This window comes from Lissotriton vulgaris, chromosome 4_1 (genome assembly GCF_964263255.1).
Source record: "Lissotriton vulgaris chromosome 4_1, aLisVul1.2, whole genome shotgun sequence".
Taxonomy (NCBI): domain Eukaryota; kingdom Metazoa; phylum Chordata; class Amphibia; order Caudata; family Salamandridae; genus Lissotriton; species Lissotriton vulgaris.
Window position 1 is genome coordinate 1,541,415,692 of NC_141691.1, and position 17,692 is coordinate 1,541,433,383.

Below are 17,692 nucleotides of genomic sequence, written 5' to 3' on the forward strand. Positions count from 1 at the left end.
CACCCCGAAACGCACCCACGGAGCCTTCACCTGCCACACCTGCTCCTTCACCTGCACTCGGTCCTGCACCGCGCCAGCCAAAACAGCTGCCAACAACAACCACCTCAAGTGCATCCTGCTCAACACCCTCTCCATCCACAGGCACGCCGTCGAACTATCGGACCTCCTGGACAAAACGGCACCAGACGTCGCCTTCTTCACGGAAACCTGATGGAACACCTCCTCAGCCCCCGACATCGCCATTGCCATCCCGGACGGCTACAAGATCATTCGGCGGGACCTCGTCAACCAGACCGGAGGAGGCATCGCCATCGCCCACAGAAACACTATCCGCATCACGACCAACACCGACGACACCCTTGCCTCCGCAGAGCACCTGCACTTCCAGATTTACACCGACCCCAAGACCATCCTCAGAGGAACCCTCATCTACAGACCCCCGGGACCACGCTCACACTTCAGCGAGGCCATCGCAGACTTCATCAGCCCACTCGCCCTCGCCTCTCCCGACTACATCCTCCTAGGAGACCTCAATTTCCACCTGGAGAACGACCAGGACAACAACACCACTGCCCTACTAGACAACCTAGCCAACCTCGGATTCAAGCAACTGGTCAACTCCCCCACCCATTACGCCGGCCACACGTTCGACCCTGTCTTCTCCTCCAGCAACCACATCTCCTTCAGCCACACCACCGAGCTTCACTGGACCGACCACAGCTGCGTACACTTCAACTTCAGGAAAACAACGACCCACCACTGCCCTCAACAAACCCCCCAAAGATGCAGGAGCAAGATCGCCACTGACCAACTCAACACCTCCTTGCACCTAAACCCTCCCACCAACACCACGGACCCAAACGAAGGAGCCCGCAACCTCACACAGTGGATCACCGACTGCGCCGACACCCTTGCTCCACTGAAAAACCCTCCCAGCAACCTCAACAGCAATTTAGCCGCTTGGTTCACCAACGATCTCAAAGACTCCAAGAAATCCTGCCGTGACCTCGAGAAAGCCTGGTGCCACAACCAGTCAACGGACAACATGACAGCCCTCAAGAACGCCACCCGCAAACACCACCAGCTGATCCGCACCACCAAAAGGTCATCCTTCAGAGAACGACTGGACAACAACACCCACAACAGCAAGGAACTCTTCAATGCCGTGAAAGAGCTCTCCAACCCCAACGCCAGCAACAACGATATCACGCCTTCTCAAGACCTCTGCAACTCTCTGGCCACCTTTTTTAACCGTAGGATTGTCGACATACACAACAGCTTCGGCGCTCAGAACACGTACCCCACCACTGAACCTACACCCGCCACCACCACCATGTGCGCCTGGACTCAGGTCAGCACGGGAGATACCACCCACACGATGAACACCATCCACTCGGGCTCCCCAGCCGATCCCTGCCCACACCACATCTTCAACAAAGCCGACTCCATCATCGCACCCAAACTTCGGGACATCATCAACAACTCCTTCATATCCGCCACCTTCCCGGAGAGCTGGAAGCACGCAGAGATCAGCGCCCTCCTGAAGAAACGCACCGCAGACCCCTCAGACCTCAAGAAGTTCAGCCCATCTCACTCCTCCCCTTCCCTGCAAAAGTCATCGAGAAAACCGTCAACAAACAGCTGACAGCCTTCCTGGAGACGAACGGCTCCCTCGACCCATCGCAGTCCAGATTCCGAGCAAACCACATCACCAAGACCGCCCTCATCGGGGCCACCGATGACATCCACACCCTGCTGGACAACAAAGAAACCGCCGCCCTCATCCTGCTTGACCTTTCGGCTGCGTTCGACACGGTCTGCCACCGCACCCTGACAACCCGCCTCCGCCACGCCGGGATCCAAGGAAAGGCACTGGAATGGATCAACTCCTTCCTCTCCGACAGAACCCAAAGAGTTCATCTCCCGCCCTTCCTCGCAGAAGCCACCAAGATCATCTGCGCCGTACCTCAAGGCTCCTCGCTCAGCCCCACCCTCTTCAACGTCTACATGAGCCCCCTCGTAGCCATCGCACGCAAGCACAACCTCAACATCATCTCCTACGCCGATGATACCCAACTGATCCTCTCCCTCACCAACGACCCCACCTCCGCCAGAGCCAGCTTCCAGGACGGAATGAAAGACATCGCAGATTGGATGAAGCTCAGCCGCCTGAAACTGAACTCAGACAAGACGGAAGTCCTCATCCTTGGCCCATCCATCTCCGCCTGGGACGACTCCTGTTGGCCCCCTGCTCTGGGCCCCCCACCCAAGCCCACGGACCACGCAAGCAACCTGGGCTTCATCCTTGACTCCTCCCTCGCGATGGCCAAGCAAGTTAACGCCGTTACTTCCCCCTGATTGAACACTCTCTGCATGCTCCGAAGGATCTTCCGCTGGATCCCCACTGGAACCAAGAAAACGGTCACCCAGGCCCTCGTCACCAGCCGTCTGGACTACGGGAACGCCCTCTATGCTGGGACCACCGCCAAACTACAGAAAAGACTCCAGCGCATCCAGAACGCCTCAGCACGACTCGTCTTGGACATCCCCCAACACAGCCACATCTCCGCCCCCATGAGGGACCTGCACTGGCTCCCCGTCAGCAAATGGATCACGTTCAGACTCCTCACCCACGCACACAAGGCTCTCCACGACTTGGGCCCGAATACCTCAAAAACCGCCTCACGTTCTACACGCCAACCCGCCAGCTCTGCTCCGCCTGCCTCGCCCTCGCCACTGTCCCATGGACCCGCAGAACCACCACCAGAGGAAGATCCTTCACCTACCTGGCGGCCAAGACCTGGAACACCCTCCCCACTCACCTACGACTCACCCAGGACCATCTCTCCTTCAGGAAGCAACTCAAGATCTGGCTTTTCAAGCAGTAGCAGCCCCCCGTCCGCCCCCAGCGCCTTGAGACCCTAGCGGGTGAGTAGCGCGCTTTACAAATACTCTTGATTGATTGATTGATTGATTGAAAGATCTGAACCAGGGTTTTGGTAGTAGACTTCAGTAACTTTATCTTCTTAGAAATGGGTACAATAATTGCCTCTTTCCAGGTTCCAATAAGTAGACCACCAATCGCTATTTGATCAAAAATATTATAATAAAATTGTATGGGCATCAAGACAAAAGTCCCTGAGAAAGACGCAAGTATTATTTGGAGCCAATTACAGGAACAAAGTACTTCTACATTAATGCAAATAAACTTAAAGGAGATAATAATTGCAAAACCCCCTTTCACCCTGCCTGCAGAAGAATGAATTGCAAGGGTACAGTAAAGATGAAAAACATTCATTAAAAAAGTATTTGTCTTCCAAGTTTCTTGGCAGCATCTCCATAAAGAATTGTGAGGCTCTTCTAACAAGATGCAATCCTACACCGTCTTACGCCTGTAACTTGCTGATCCTTTACAGACCTCCAACTAGCAAGGCAACATTCCCAGACGCACTTCTAGACACAGTTTCAAACCTGATAACAATACACTCCAACCTATGCGTTCTGGGTGACCTTAACATTTGGTTTGATAAAACCAATATGACCCATCCAAAAACAATAATCGCCGGCCTAGACGCATTGAACCTGCATCAGATTGTCCCCAATCCGACACACACCACTGGACATATCCTCGATGTCATTTTTGCTAATACTGAACTAGTTACCTTTCAAACTATAACTCCAGTCACATGGTCAGACCACCACTTGCTTGCTTTTCAACATAAAACAACGCTAAGTGACTCACCTAAAACTACCTTACATCCATCCACCTATCGGCCATGGAACAAACTCATTTTGGAACACTTGGAAACACAACTAACATCCAGTATAAATCTGGAAAACATAAATTCTGTTCAGAATCTATATGAGTGGCTACAGGAAGCTTTTGACATCCTGATACCACTCAAAACCACACAACAGAACAAAAGAAAAAAAGCGCCTTGGAGAAACAAAGAAATAAAGATATAAAACAACAAATTAGAAAGCTGCAACTTACCTGGCTCAAAACAAATGCCAAAAAGACAAACTTCACCTACAGAAAATTAACAGATCATATAAGTCGGCTATCAGAAAAGCTAAGAAAAGGTACTATTCAGACAGAATTCAAAACGCTAAATGTGCAAATAAAGAATTCTATAAAATGCTCAATGAATGTCTAAAACCAAATTGCCTAGAAGGAACTCATCCTGTTACTCAAGATTTCACAGACAAACTGGCAAATCATTACACGGACAAAGCCGACACGTAGGACTCGTACTTACAACAGAAACAAAGCACCAGAACTAACCCTTGTACAAAACGACTATCCAAGAATGCTCTAATCAAGCCTCTCCGTTCCTTCCAACACATCTCACACAATGAATTTATGGACCTGGTCAAAGCAAGCAGGCCTGCCAGCAGCCCTTCTGACCCCTGTCCGCCACAAACTTTCAAGGCAATTATTTTAACAACCTCTGCTGCCTTTCCAGTAAGAAGAATCATCAACGATTCCTTAACTACTGGAATATTTCCAGAAGAACTCAAAAAGTCATACGTATGCCCTTAACCGAAGAAAGAAAACTTGGACCCTCTGAACCCTGACAACTACAGACCCATTACAAATGGACCTTTCCTGGGCAAACTGATAGAAAGAGCAGCGTTCGCCCAGATGTCACAATTCATTAATGAGAATGACATACTATCAGATTTCCAAACAGGATTCCGTCCAGGAAGAGGCACTGAATCTGCCCTCCTTGCCATCTGGGATGACCTAAAAAATACAGTTGACCGCAACGGGGTTGCTGCGCTACTCCTCTTGGACCTCTCAGCTGCCTTTGACACGGTTGACCATGACACTCTGAAATGCCGGCATAGAGGGAACTGCTCTAGACTGGACCTACCTTCGAAACAGAACTAATGTCATCCACACCCCACCTTTCTCGTCTAAACTGTACTCCACAAAAGCAGGGGACCGCCAAGGTTCTATCATCTCGCCCATGCTTTTTAACATCTACATGAAGTCTTTACCAGTACTGATCAATAAATTTCACCTCACGTGCTACAACTATGCAGATGACACGCAAATACTCCTTCAACTGGAATGCCCCAAAGACATTGGAAAATCACCAATTTTCAGCTGTCTCAGAGCCGTGGATCAGTGGATGACTTGGAGCCATCTCAAATTGAATGCTTCAAAAACTGAAATACTCACATGTGGCGATTGGAAAAATTACAACCCGCTTGCCGCATGTCCTGATGAACTGGGATCACTGCCTAAAGTATCGAAGTAAGAAATCTCGGAATGACCATGGACTCCAAGCTGTCGATGAATGTCCAAGTGGATAAACTAGCAAGATCAAGCTTTGCTACTATGAAAACGCTGCAATTTTTTTTCCCTCATTTGGGATTTCCACACAAGGTCCAAGCTACCATCTCCCTTGTTCTATCCAAACTCGATTACGCCAATAGCCTCTACCATGGAGTGATGGAGCAAGGATTTGCACGTTAAGCGACTTGCTTGTATCATGAACCTCAAATACTGTTAATAAAATAACCAACATGTTCGTTTTACTAATTTTGCACATTTGTCATTATACGGGGTGTCCGAGAGACGCTTGCTTATGTGTTTATTAATCTTAATACGCTTGCACTATAAAATGGCCGCTGCTACGCGGAATTTAGACTGTGCATGCGTCAGTCATAACCATGTGACATGACGTATTCAATGTCTTGAAGGGAAAATAATCGCGCATGTGCAATGAAACTAAGATGGCTGCTCTGTGTTCTCACATGCTTTAAGCTTGCATTGCCGCTTTCGCAAAGCTATCCGTTCTCCATAATCAATAATGTTATACTTATTATGAAGTAATTGGTGAAGTATAGAAACTCATGGTATACAGTGTAATCATTTTTTACTGTGTTCTAAATTGTTTTCTCTTGCTTTTCATGTATCATATCCTTTGGGCCTGGGAGGTGCTTACTACTCCATTTTGGAAGTCCCTACTGTGCAGGTCTCGTTGCGGAGGGAAAAGAACTCTGCTGCAGTGGAACCCAGCCAGCTGGCAGTCACAGCCAAGATGCTCCTGGGAACCTGACCTGCGACCTAGCTGAACGAAGCTGAACTGTACTACAAATGCAACAAATGTATACAAATATTGTACTCACTATTGTTATACGAAAGACATAAGTCATGAGAACCTGGAATTTGAGGGGCAGGTACGGAAATTGCTATATTAAGCCTGAGAAAGTCTTAATTTTAGGTGGTGCGATGACTTAATCTCCTCCTTTGTCCAATCAAAATTGGGGATCCTTACACTTGCAACATTTGGGGGGTGGTACACTGACCCGAAAAACAGTATAACTAGCGTAGGTTTAGCTAGAGAAATTGCCCGACTTGTTTGAATAGCTGACCTGTCACTGACCCAACGCACTCTATAGGTGACTGATACAGAGAGCTGCGGAGCACTCTGTTGGGAGGTTCGAGAACCCCATGTCGGGGTTTTGACAAATTGGAGGTGCTGGCGAAGCACTATGCTGAGAGGTTCGAGAACCCAAATCGGAGTTATTGGCAGAAACCTTGCAGAGAGGGAGTAGCGCAGCCGTTGCAACCTAAGCTGCGGTGTTGGTCGTACCCTTTGGTGAACCCGGTCCTGATCCAAATTCTGGGGTTATCCTGTCCTGACTGTCCATGAGCTGTACCTGCTCGCCTACTGGCACCTAAGTCCTTGAGGGTTCCTTCCCGTCTTTTACAACTGACCCGTGGCCAGGGTTGGTCTTCACTCTATCCTAGGTAAATATAAAGTCTGTGTGGGTGATTGCTTATCTATATTTGCATTTCTAATTCTCAAATATTGCAAAGCGTAATTGCCTATGTTCCCTTTTCTCCCCTGTCCCTTGATAAATAAGATTTTCATGCATTACTTGTCTATTAGCATGTACCACTTTTAGACCTACCTTTAGTCAAAAATTGTTTCTATTTTGGTATATGTTACTTATCTTACCCTCCCTTTAGGAGATAAGCTGAATTTAATAATCTGTTCCAATCTTACCTACCCTATAGTATTGAGCTAAATTGAATCTCAAATTTAAGTTTTTTTAACTTCTATAAAGTCTCTTGGATATAGCATGTTCTTTTCTTTACCCTCCAATAACCAACGTAGTGAAAGATTGTTAACCTAAAATATAGCATGTTCCTTGTTTTACCTTGCCTTATTCAAAGTTCTTAAATGCTTAGCATAATCTATCTTTTGCATAGCTATACGCTTTTAATGATCTTGATTATAGATAGCTTAATATGTTTTAATCTGATACTCATGACATATGATGATGATGATTAGATAAAGTTTTTAACCTACCCAGAGTCTGTGGTTATTTCAATTTTACAAATGTTATAAATGTTCTTGACTATCTGATTTATAACTCAACTCCCTGATCCTAGGTGATTGGGATCCTAGTGTCTACATTGCTAGGTTATAGATATAGGAATTAGAAGTATAGAAAATCTCAAGTTATACTGATAGTAGAGCGTGAGTTACCCAAAGTAATGTTCAGGTGAATAAAAATTATGGGCCCAGGTGAGTATTAGTAAAAAGATCCTAGCCGGGTGACCTGCGTGCTCTATCAGTATTCTTTTCTGGTAAGCAGAGGTATGGTTAGGGATTAGTTAAAGTTAGGTAGTTAGTTAATAGGTTAAAATTCATATTGTATTGATCGATCAAAAGTATTATTATTGAAATGTGTTATTATTGAAATGTTCATATATTAACAAAAAAAGTGTGCGTACCTGTTATATGTTTTGTCTGGAATCCCCGGGGGCAGAATAGCGGGTGGTAATAAAAGCCATATCGCAGTGAGGTCAGTGGCTCGGGGAAAATTAGTGCATGGTTAGGCAGAACTGGAAGCACTAATTAGGGTTTTCTGTATGAATGATTGAATAAGTGATCGCTAGCAAAACTTCTATTGTGATATAACTTAGTAAGGGTCACACAAAAGGAGTAGCAGGTTCGTCGGAGCTTGTTTGATAGCAAAAGGGTTCACTGGTGAAACTTTAGACTTAGTATATATCCCAGAGTGGATGTGTCGAGGGAGTAGCAGGTTCTCTAATGCTTGAGTGAAGAATAGGCAGAAGGGATCTATCCGCAGTACATGAAAAGTAGACAGAAGAGGTTTACTTGCAGTGAAACAAATCTTTCCTTTCTAGACACTCGAGTACAGTGGCGAATGTTATACGTTGTAAATTAAATAAAGCACTAGCACTTTAAAAGAAAGAAATTGAATCTCAGTTTCCTTGTGAAGGAGGGAGTCAGTTGTGGAGCTGCGCTGACGTCACTCAGAGCCGCGCTGGTATTGGTTGAAACAGCGGATGTGTAACTGAGATAGTGTTTTAAAGGAGGGGTGAGCGCAGGAGCATGAGAACTTGACTCACGGGAAAAGCCGCGCATCCATAGGTTGAAATTATTTGCAACCACAGTGTTGATTGGTTGTCGAAGAAAATAAGACGCGCTAGTATTGGAAGAAATTTTGTAAACAAAGAAAACTTGTAGAAAGTATATGTGGTATCCAACTTATCCAGAGATTAGACCTGATCCCAGATACCAGGGGTTTGCCTTTGAACAGTAGATACAAGGCAGACCTCGCAGAATGTACGGAAGCAAGAGAAAAGTGACTATAATAGACAAATTAAAAAATTATTTCAAGAAAGACAAGCCGATTAAAACTAGAGAAGGAGTTTTTATTTCACCACCAAACACTCCTGCATCCTTCATGATGTTTGACAGAGGGTACCATGCTTGTGTGTGGTTAGAAAATTGGGTGGAATATACCAAAGACGACGGAATTTAAGCACTCCCTTTAAACAGTAACTTTAATGGAAGAATTTTGTTAAACTTGAGAACCCGAATGAATGGCTTACATCCCAGACCTAGATTGACACAATATTAGGCATTAGAGGAATGGGAAATAGAAGCTTTCGAGATGGACAGACCAGGAATTGACAAAGGGTTAAGTAAGTTTTACCCACAGTTTAAAAGAGATACCAAAGAAAAAAGAATGAAAGAATGGAGACAGAATATGCTAGTGGAAGGACTTTACCCAGTACTGACAGTAGAGGAGCCTGTGGGAGGGAAAAGGGACTGAGAAAACTAGACCTTTAATGACTATTGGTGATTCTGATGATGATTACCTGGAGGATTTATTAATGAAAAATCCACCACCGTATAGTGAAGAAACCAGAACAGTAAACCCAAAAAATCCGATCTTTAGGACTCCCTGTAATGAGGGGTTGAGCACATCTAATCTGATTGCTCCGGTATTTAGGCCTTCCTGTAATGAGGGGTCGAGCACATCAAATCAGACTACTCTGTCTTTAATCCACCTTTAATTCGGCAAGTGATTCATGAGACCTCCCTTGAGAGGGTATTACAAGAAAGGGAAAAGGAAGCTTTAAATAATCAGAGAAGTGAGTTCATTCAGAAGATATCCCAGTTAAATACAAGTCCTGAGGCTTTGACAATTCCAGTAACCATTGGCCCAGTTGTTCCATTGCACTGAGATAAACAAGCTAGTCCTAAAGCTCCAGTAGTAACGACATCAGTAGTACAGCCAAGAAAAGAAACCCTGATAGTAGATGATCAGGCAAGCAAATGTGAATCAGTAATTTCCTTATTGGATTTACCAATACTAGAGCCTGAAAGTGGTTCCATGAGAAAACCCACTCCTGTACCTGCAAGGGAAGTACAGATAGAGACTTCATCAGGAATGAGAAGTGCCACTGTAGTAACTCCTGAAGAAATAGAGAGATGAACTCGAGAAATAGAGAGAGACCAAAAATGCAGCCCAAGCCATTAGACCTATACAAATTAAGAATTGAAATAGAAGAATTGATGTCAGGAAATGTGGGTTTGGAAAGATTAAATACCCTTAGTGAAGACGAATTGCTGTTTGTCTGTAAAAGCATCACTAGAAATACAAGGGTGTTTTGCGAAAAATTTATGGATACGGCAGTTAGCATGGGAATTGACATTGGCAAATCTAAAGTGTTGCAGAGTAGAATTTTCTGACAAAGATTTAGAAAACATTCATGTGTCAGGGAAAAAGGTCCAGATTAGAGAGCTGATGAATTTGATGCAAACATGGGGTGATCTAGAGAAATGGAGAGCAAGGTGAGCAAAGAAAAAGGAAGAGGTGCGGTCAAGACAATTAGCTTCAGATTTTGTCCTAAAAGAAGCAGACAAGGTAGAAAAATTATGTTCCATGCGAGAAGTACCAGGTGGTGGATATGTATGTGTGCCATGGTCCAGACAAGATATTGTATCATTTACAAATGACTTCCCAAAATTACGAGTGAAACCTGTAGAGTGGTACAGATAGGTCGAAAGATTTGTGAAGGTTTCAAAATGCCTCCTGAAAGATTTAGATGGTTTCTTTGACATTGTAGTTCCCGTGGATCTGTGGACGGAATGTAACATTGCTGTTGATTGGCCGAATGAGTAATGTCCTAGAGACCCAAAGACAGGGGCTCCTTCCGAAGATGTAATGAGAAAGACTAATCAGGTGATGTTGTACCTAAAAGGAAAGGTGCCCGCAAAAGAGACAGACTGGACTCGAATAGATAGAACTACTCAAAATTGTGATGAAACTGTACATTCGTATTATGAGCGTCTGTTACAAGTGTTCAAAACATATAGTGGGTTAGATAATATTGAAATGAAGGATATGACCCACTTCATTTACCGATTTGTGTTAGGGTTAAGGCCTGATATTTCACAATGGATCAAAGACAATAAAATCTGTTGGCAAGCTAAACCAATTGATGAAGTCCTTAAATACGCCAAGTACTGTGAAGATGAACTAGAAAATAAGAAAAAGGAATTGAAAGAAAAAGTCATGTGGGCACAAGTAAAATTAGCAGAGCACCAAGAACAGCAGTTCAGCAAAATGACAAACACTCAGAATCAGAGCCCTGGGGGTGGAGGAAAACCAAGGGTAAAAATGAGTAGAGAAGAGGCCAGGAAGAAATTTCCCTGCCACGGGTGCGGAAAGATGGGACACTGGAGGGACAAATGTAAGGCTGTGCAGAATGATAATGTGCAAATTAATGATTTAAATCCACAGGCGCAGAATGAGGGACCACGGAAGACACAGCAACGCGTAAAACAGAATCAGTTGCCTCGTGCATCTAGGCCAAACTATAGGAGCAAAGCACAACATTTGGGAAGGAAGGGAGGATAGAAATGCAGCAACTTCGCAATTCCTGTTAAATGATACATTCCTCTGTGACGAACCTTACTGACGCTGGCTGAGGGGGGAGGACGAGGAGTGCGTGCTTGGCGCCTCCTTGCCGATGGACCAGTCAGGGCCATACATTGAAGGAAAGGTTGAAGGAAATGACGTCACCTTTCTATTCGACACTGGTGCTACCCGTTCTATTGTTAGAACAGCAGACGTTCCAAACCTACCCCTTTCAGGAGAAGCAATTCAAGTAGTGGGCGTTTCCAATAAATTAATTAGTACCCAGTTACAGAACCCATGGAAAATAAAATAGGGAATTTCAAAGAAATGCATTGATTTGTTGTTTGTGATTCGAGTCCTGTGAACCTACTAGGACGAGATTTTCTGTGCAAAATGAACTGTACCATCTTTTGTACTCCAAATGGCGTCGAAATTCAGACCCCAGATGAAGACAGAATCTACAAATGAATGGTAATAAGAACTGACTCAGAAATGAAAACACTGACAATACAAGACTTACCTTAAGAGCTCCAACAGACAGTGAAACCAGAGGTATGGGATTTTACTGGAAAAGATGTAGAATTAATGGCAAATGTTGACCCAATTAAAATTACCATAAAAGAAGATGCAGTTTACCCAAATACTCGACAGTATAAAATGAGTGCAGAAGTAAAATCAGGGGTTGCTATTGAAATAAAAAAGTTGTTGGAAGCAGATATCATACAAGAAGTGTTGAAGAACTGGGTTTTAGAACCCAGCGGCGCCAGGGATATCGCCCGATGTCTTCAGATTCCCCTGCCTTGGCAAACAGAGACACGGGACACTTCCTGATGACGTCAAAGACCAAATTTATTGGCTGCAACCAGGAACAGAGGTCTACGAAGCACAACACGGGTGGTTCGCTAGAGACTGCTCAAATTCATAAAGCGGAGCTTCGTCTTTTATGCTAAAAATCACATTCCTGGCTCGCATCAATTACATACAAACTGACCAATCGTAGAGTGACATTTCAAGCATATCGCATGACGACAATCCCACTTTCCGTTGTCCAGCCCACCAGAAATGACCAAGCAAAATCCAACATTCCTGCTCAAACAGGCTGGATGGACCCATCATAAAGACCTCAACCCAAATCAATACTTAAGCCATAAAGGAAGGAACAGAAGCAGATGAGAAGCAAGATAGGAGGGTGTGTGCATGTACCATAAACTCAGCAATGTCCTGCTCTTTGATCTCTATCTGACCAGCTGCTTAACAAGGAACTGGCTCAACGAGGTCAGCCTCGGGCAAGGAGTCAGCTCAGTCAGGTCACTCAAAAGTCAACTAAGGCGTGCATGTCCCAAAGACTTGTTCGGCCAGGGTCATCGGCCTATGTGAGGGCAACCACACAAAATGGCTGCCGTACACAAAATGGAACCCGAGGGTTCGAACGAAATCTATGAATACGTAGTGTTCTCATTGATCGGTTATGATGAAAACACTTGTACATACCGCACTCGTCATTTGCGGTCCGCTGACACCAAAATCGTCTATATCTGATGACTTTTATTGAACTAGTTCAGAATCTACGAACCACTGGACCAAAGACCCTCAGAATCACAGAACCACAGAGTTGAGCAGTCCTTGTAATTCGCCCATAATTGGAATAAAGAAACCAAGTGGTAAGTACAGGGTAGTACAGGACCTTCGCAAGGATAATAAAATCGTTGTTCCTTGCTGTTCTATTGTGCCAAACCCTGCAGTGATCTTGTACCAAATACCATGGAATGCTGGATGGTTTACTGTTATCGATTTATGCCATGCATTCTTTTCGATTCCATTACATCCAAACAGAAAATGTATTTTCTCCTTTGAATTTGACAGTCATGTTTACATCTGAATCGTGTTCCTCAGGGGTACACAGAGAGTCCTTCGATTTTCAATTAAATTCTGAAAAAATTCCTTGGTATTGCCTGGAGAATCAGTCCTGGTGCAATACATAGATGACCTCTTGATGACGTCTAAAAGTAGAAGAGACTGTGTTGTTGACACCATTGCCTTACTGAACCATTTAGGTTAAGGAGGACATAAAATGTCACCCGACACACTACAGTTTTGTACCTCCTCAGTGAAATATCTGTGGCACCAGATAGAGAGAGGTATCAGGAAGGTTACCACAGAAAGGATTAGAATAATTCGAAACATGTAACTGCCCAATACCCAGAAAGAAATCAGAATGTTTCTTGGAGTTGTAGGATACTGTAGGCAGTGGATTGTGGGATTTGCAGTCCTAGCAAGACCATTGATGAAAATGACAAAGAAAGGAGTGAAACACCCAGTGGAGTGGCATGACGAAAGCATGTCAGCTTTTACAAAATTAAGGGAATGTCTGTGTACAGCTCCCGCACTAGGAATGCCTGACTACTCAAAGGAGTTTGCACTGTTTTGTGACACAGGAGACAATTATGCACCTCCAGTCCTGGCCCAAATTCATGGTTTAAACAGACGTCCTGTAGCATATTTTTCCTCTACTTTGGATCCAGTGGCTGCTGGATTACCTGGATGCCTGAAAGCAGTAGCTGCAACTTGCATGAGTCTTGAACAAAGTGAATCCATTATTATGGGACATCCTGTAACTGTGTATGTTCCACATGCAGTTGTAATTTTATTGACCAGAACCAAAACTCAGTATCTCACACCTAGTGGGCTGATTAAGTATAAGAGAATTCTTGTAGGTGCAGGAAATGTAACCATTGCCCGGTGTAATATTTTGAATCCAGCTACCCTGTTACCAAATTCACTCACAGCAGAAGTGAAAGGAGAAGTTGATCATGGCTGCCTTGATCTGACTGAGTAAAGGACAAAACCACGCCCAGACATAAAAGAAGTGCCCCTAACTGATGAAGATTACGAGCTGTTTGTAAATGGCTCATGCATGAGGCATGAGGACGGAGGTTTAACTGCTGCTTATGCAGTATGCACTTTGGGAGGTCCAGTGGAAGCATTCTTTTTACATGGAGTCAAGTCTGCACAAATAGCTGAATTGGTTGCACTGGCAAAAGCCTGTAAATTTGGGAGGAACATGAAAATAACCATATACACTGATAGCCAGTATGGTTATGGGGTTGTGCATGACTTTGGCCAATTATGGCTGCAAAGGGAGTTTCTAACTTCTTCAGGTACTCCTATCAGAAATGGAAATTTTGTGCAAGAATTACTGGAAGCAATCCAGTTACCAAAAGAATTGGCAGTGGTCAAGTGTGCTGCTCACAAATCTGGCGATGACAAAGTGACAGCAGGTAATCGATATGCTGACCAACTGGCCCAACATTGTGCAAAATACAAAATGGCGATAAATAAAAAGATGGGGGTAAACGGAAGCAGCTGCCAACTTCTGGTGCTTGAAGGAATAAAAACATGGGAAGAAGTAAGAGATTTGCAGAATGCAGCAGAACCAAAAGAAAATGAAAGATGAAGAAAATTTGGTTGTCAGAGAAGGAATGAGGATGGTGTAATTGTTTACCTTGATGATATGCCTGTGTTGCCAGACTGCCTGCTTGCTCCTATGGCTAGATTGATACATGGAGACACACATTTAGGAAGAGACGCTATGATTCGCATTTTTAGGCAGACATGGTTCAACTCGAAATTCAGAAACATAGCAGAGGCACTCTCCCAAAGGTGCCTAGTTTGTCAGCAATTCAATCCCGGAAAGAAAACTGTAGTTTTGCCAGGAAATAATGGAAAGGCAGAAGGCCCTTTCATACGATTACAACTTGATTTTATTCAGTTACCCCCATGTCGAGGAATGAAGTACGTCCTTCTCATTGTCTGCCTATTTTAAATATGGGTAGAAGCTTACCCTGCTCGCAGAAATGATAGCATCACTGTAGCCAAACTGTTACTTGGGGAACTGATACCAAGGTAAGGTTTTCCAGTCACAATTGAATCAGACAGAGGTGGGCATTTCCATAGCGAAGTAATAAGACAAATCTGTGAAGCATTCAAAATGACGCAAAAACTGCACTGTGCATATCGCCCAGAGGTTTCTGGAGGGGAAACATCCTTTACAACGCAACTTTTACCACGCAGTGCTTTTACATCGCAACTTTTACAACGCAAACCAGTACAACGCATTGTGCTGGGGGGCGCTCTAGGATAGGGAATAGATTTAATTTACTACCCAACACCTTCCCTACTAACCACGGGGACTGGAGTTGGAATAGTAAATTAAACTATTCAACTATCCGTGTTGTAAAGGCATGCGTTGTAAAAGTTGCGATGTAAAAGCATGCGTGGTAAAAGCATGCGTTGTGATGTCATACATCCCTTCTGGAGTGGTAGAACAACTAAATGGCACTATCAAATCAAGATTGGGAAAAATGTGTGAATCTACTCAAATGGAATGGCCAGATGCTTTGCCACTAGTTTTGATGGGACTCAGAAGTATTCCAGACCGGAACACAGGCTTGAGTCCACATGAGACATTGATGGGAAGAGCAATGCGGCAAGCATGGATGCCAGGATACAAACTGATAAGCATATCTGATGATTTGATACTGGAATACTGCAAGCAACTAGGTGACCAAGTGCGTTCTATCTCTCACCAGATTGGGGAAGACGACGTCGCCAGGCCAACAACTCCAGCACATGACTTGAACCCAGGTGATTGGGTTGTTATAAAGAAACATACTCGGAAGAGTTGCCTTGCGCCGAAGTGGGGAAAACTAAGATAAGTAATCCTGGTTACCACAAGAGCTGTAAAGTGTGCAGGTGTGCCACGGTGGATCCATGCCAGCCATACGAGGAAAGTGACTGAACCTGAAGAAACTGAGGCTGAAGGTTGTGCAGCTGAGGGGTCTCCAGAAATTGGTCCTGAAGTAGCTGAAGAAGAACAACCGAGCTCCAGTCAAGATGATTGGGTCCCAGTAATCAACCTGACTCTCGATCCAATAAGAACAAGAAGACAAACCTACTTACATAGAGAGTGGGATAGTGAGGATGAGACAGGAATAGAAGAAGACAATCAGATTATCGAAATCCAAAAGAATCTGATGAAGAGGAAGACCAGATAGGGAAAGAACAGATTATTGACACTCCTCCAAGAACTCCAGAGCCTGAAAAGGGACAGATAGAAATTAGAGCAGAAGTTCAAGCGGAAGAAAATCAATCAAAAGTTCGAAGTGCTTGAACAGGATCAGATAGAACTAGACAAATGTGTTCAGGAAGAAGAAATTGAAACAAAAAAAGCGAAATCCAGCATACACCTGAACAAGGCCAGCTTAGCAACCAGGCAGAATAATCCGAAATAAGACCTGGCACTAGTCAGACAGGAAGAGAAAAAGAAGAAAATTAAATAGAAGTGCCACAATTGAACAAAAATAAAAGAACCCTTGAAGAAAGCAAGATTACAGTGCCAGTTAAAAGATTCAGAAAAGGAGATAAAGTACAGAGATGTGTCAAAAGACTGAGACTGAGATTAAAGACTATTGACGATGAACTTGAGCAAGAAAATCAAGACTCCAGTAAAACTGATCAGTCTGTGATAAAGCCTAAGAGAAGAAGTGCCCGAATAAAAAGACTGAATAACAAGTATCAGAGTCCTGAATGGACTTATCTGGTATTGGAAGACTTCGAAAACCTTGAAATAAGTGACGAAAGTGAAGAAGAATTGATTACCGATCAGACTGACGAAGAAGTAAAACCAATCTGAAAGTTGCCCTGTGTAAGCAAACTGTGCAAAGTTACAAAGAGGGGTTGAAGCTTCTTTTGAGGCAAAATGTCTGATTCCTCTGTGAATGGAAGACCGAGACAGAATTGTTGTAAAACAGACGGCAAAGTATGTTTATGTAGTGTAGCATTAGTACTTATATTATGGATAGGACTAACAATAACTATTCCTTACATGATGAGTAAAGATACTAATTTGTACCCTACTAAATCCGTGACAAAGGACACAGAAGAGCTGCAAACGAAAGATACACCACAAAGATAGAGACACAAGAGAAAGCACTTAGCCTTAGACAAACTAGAATGGACGTAGATGCACCAGATGAGGAAGGACTGCATTGTCATGGAATCAAGAATAGAACTCATTTAAATGTATTTGCAAACCTTTTAGAACATTACGTAGAAGCAATGGAGATAGAAGATTGTTACGTCTGTATGAAGCTACCTACTTCAGTAGCTGAGGGTGTGACCTACCATCAATTGCCACTAACATATGGAATTTCCTGTAGTGTTTTAGCTAGTTTATTCTATAAGAGAGGACCTTTACAGTATTATTATTCCAATTCAGATGTAATATTTTCTGAACTTCCTATACGGGGAAATCTAAATCTAAATCCTGTACATTCTAAAAGTGATGTAACACGCTATATGGGATAATATTTTCTAACTATAGGTACAATAGATTTAGGTGAAGCACATATAGATAACTTAACATGTTTATTACACGAACAAGAGAAAATGCTTTTAAATATGGCAGAGAAAAGAAGAGAAAGTTTCC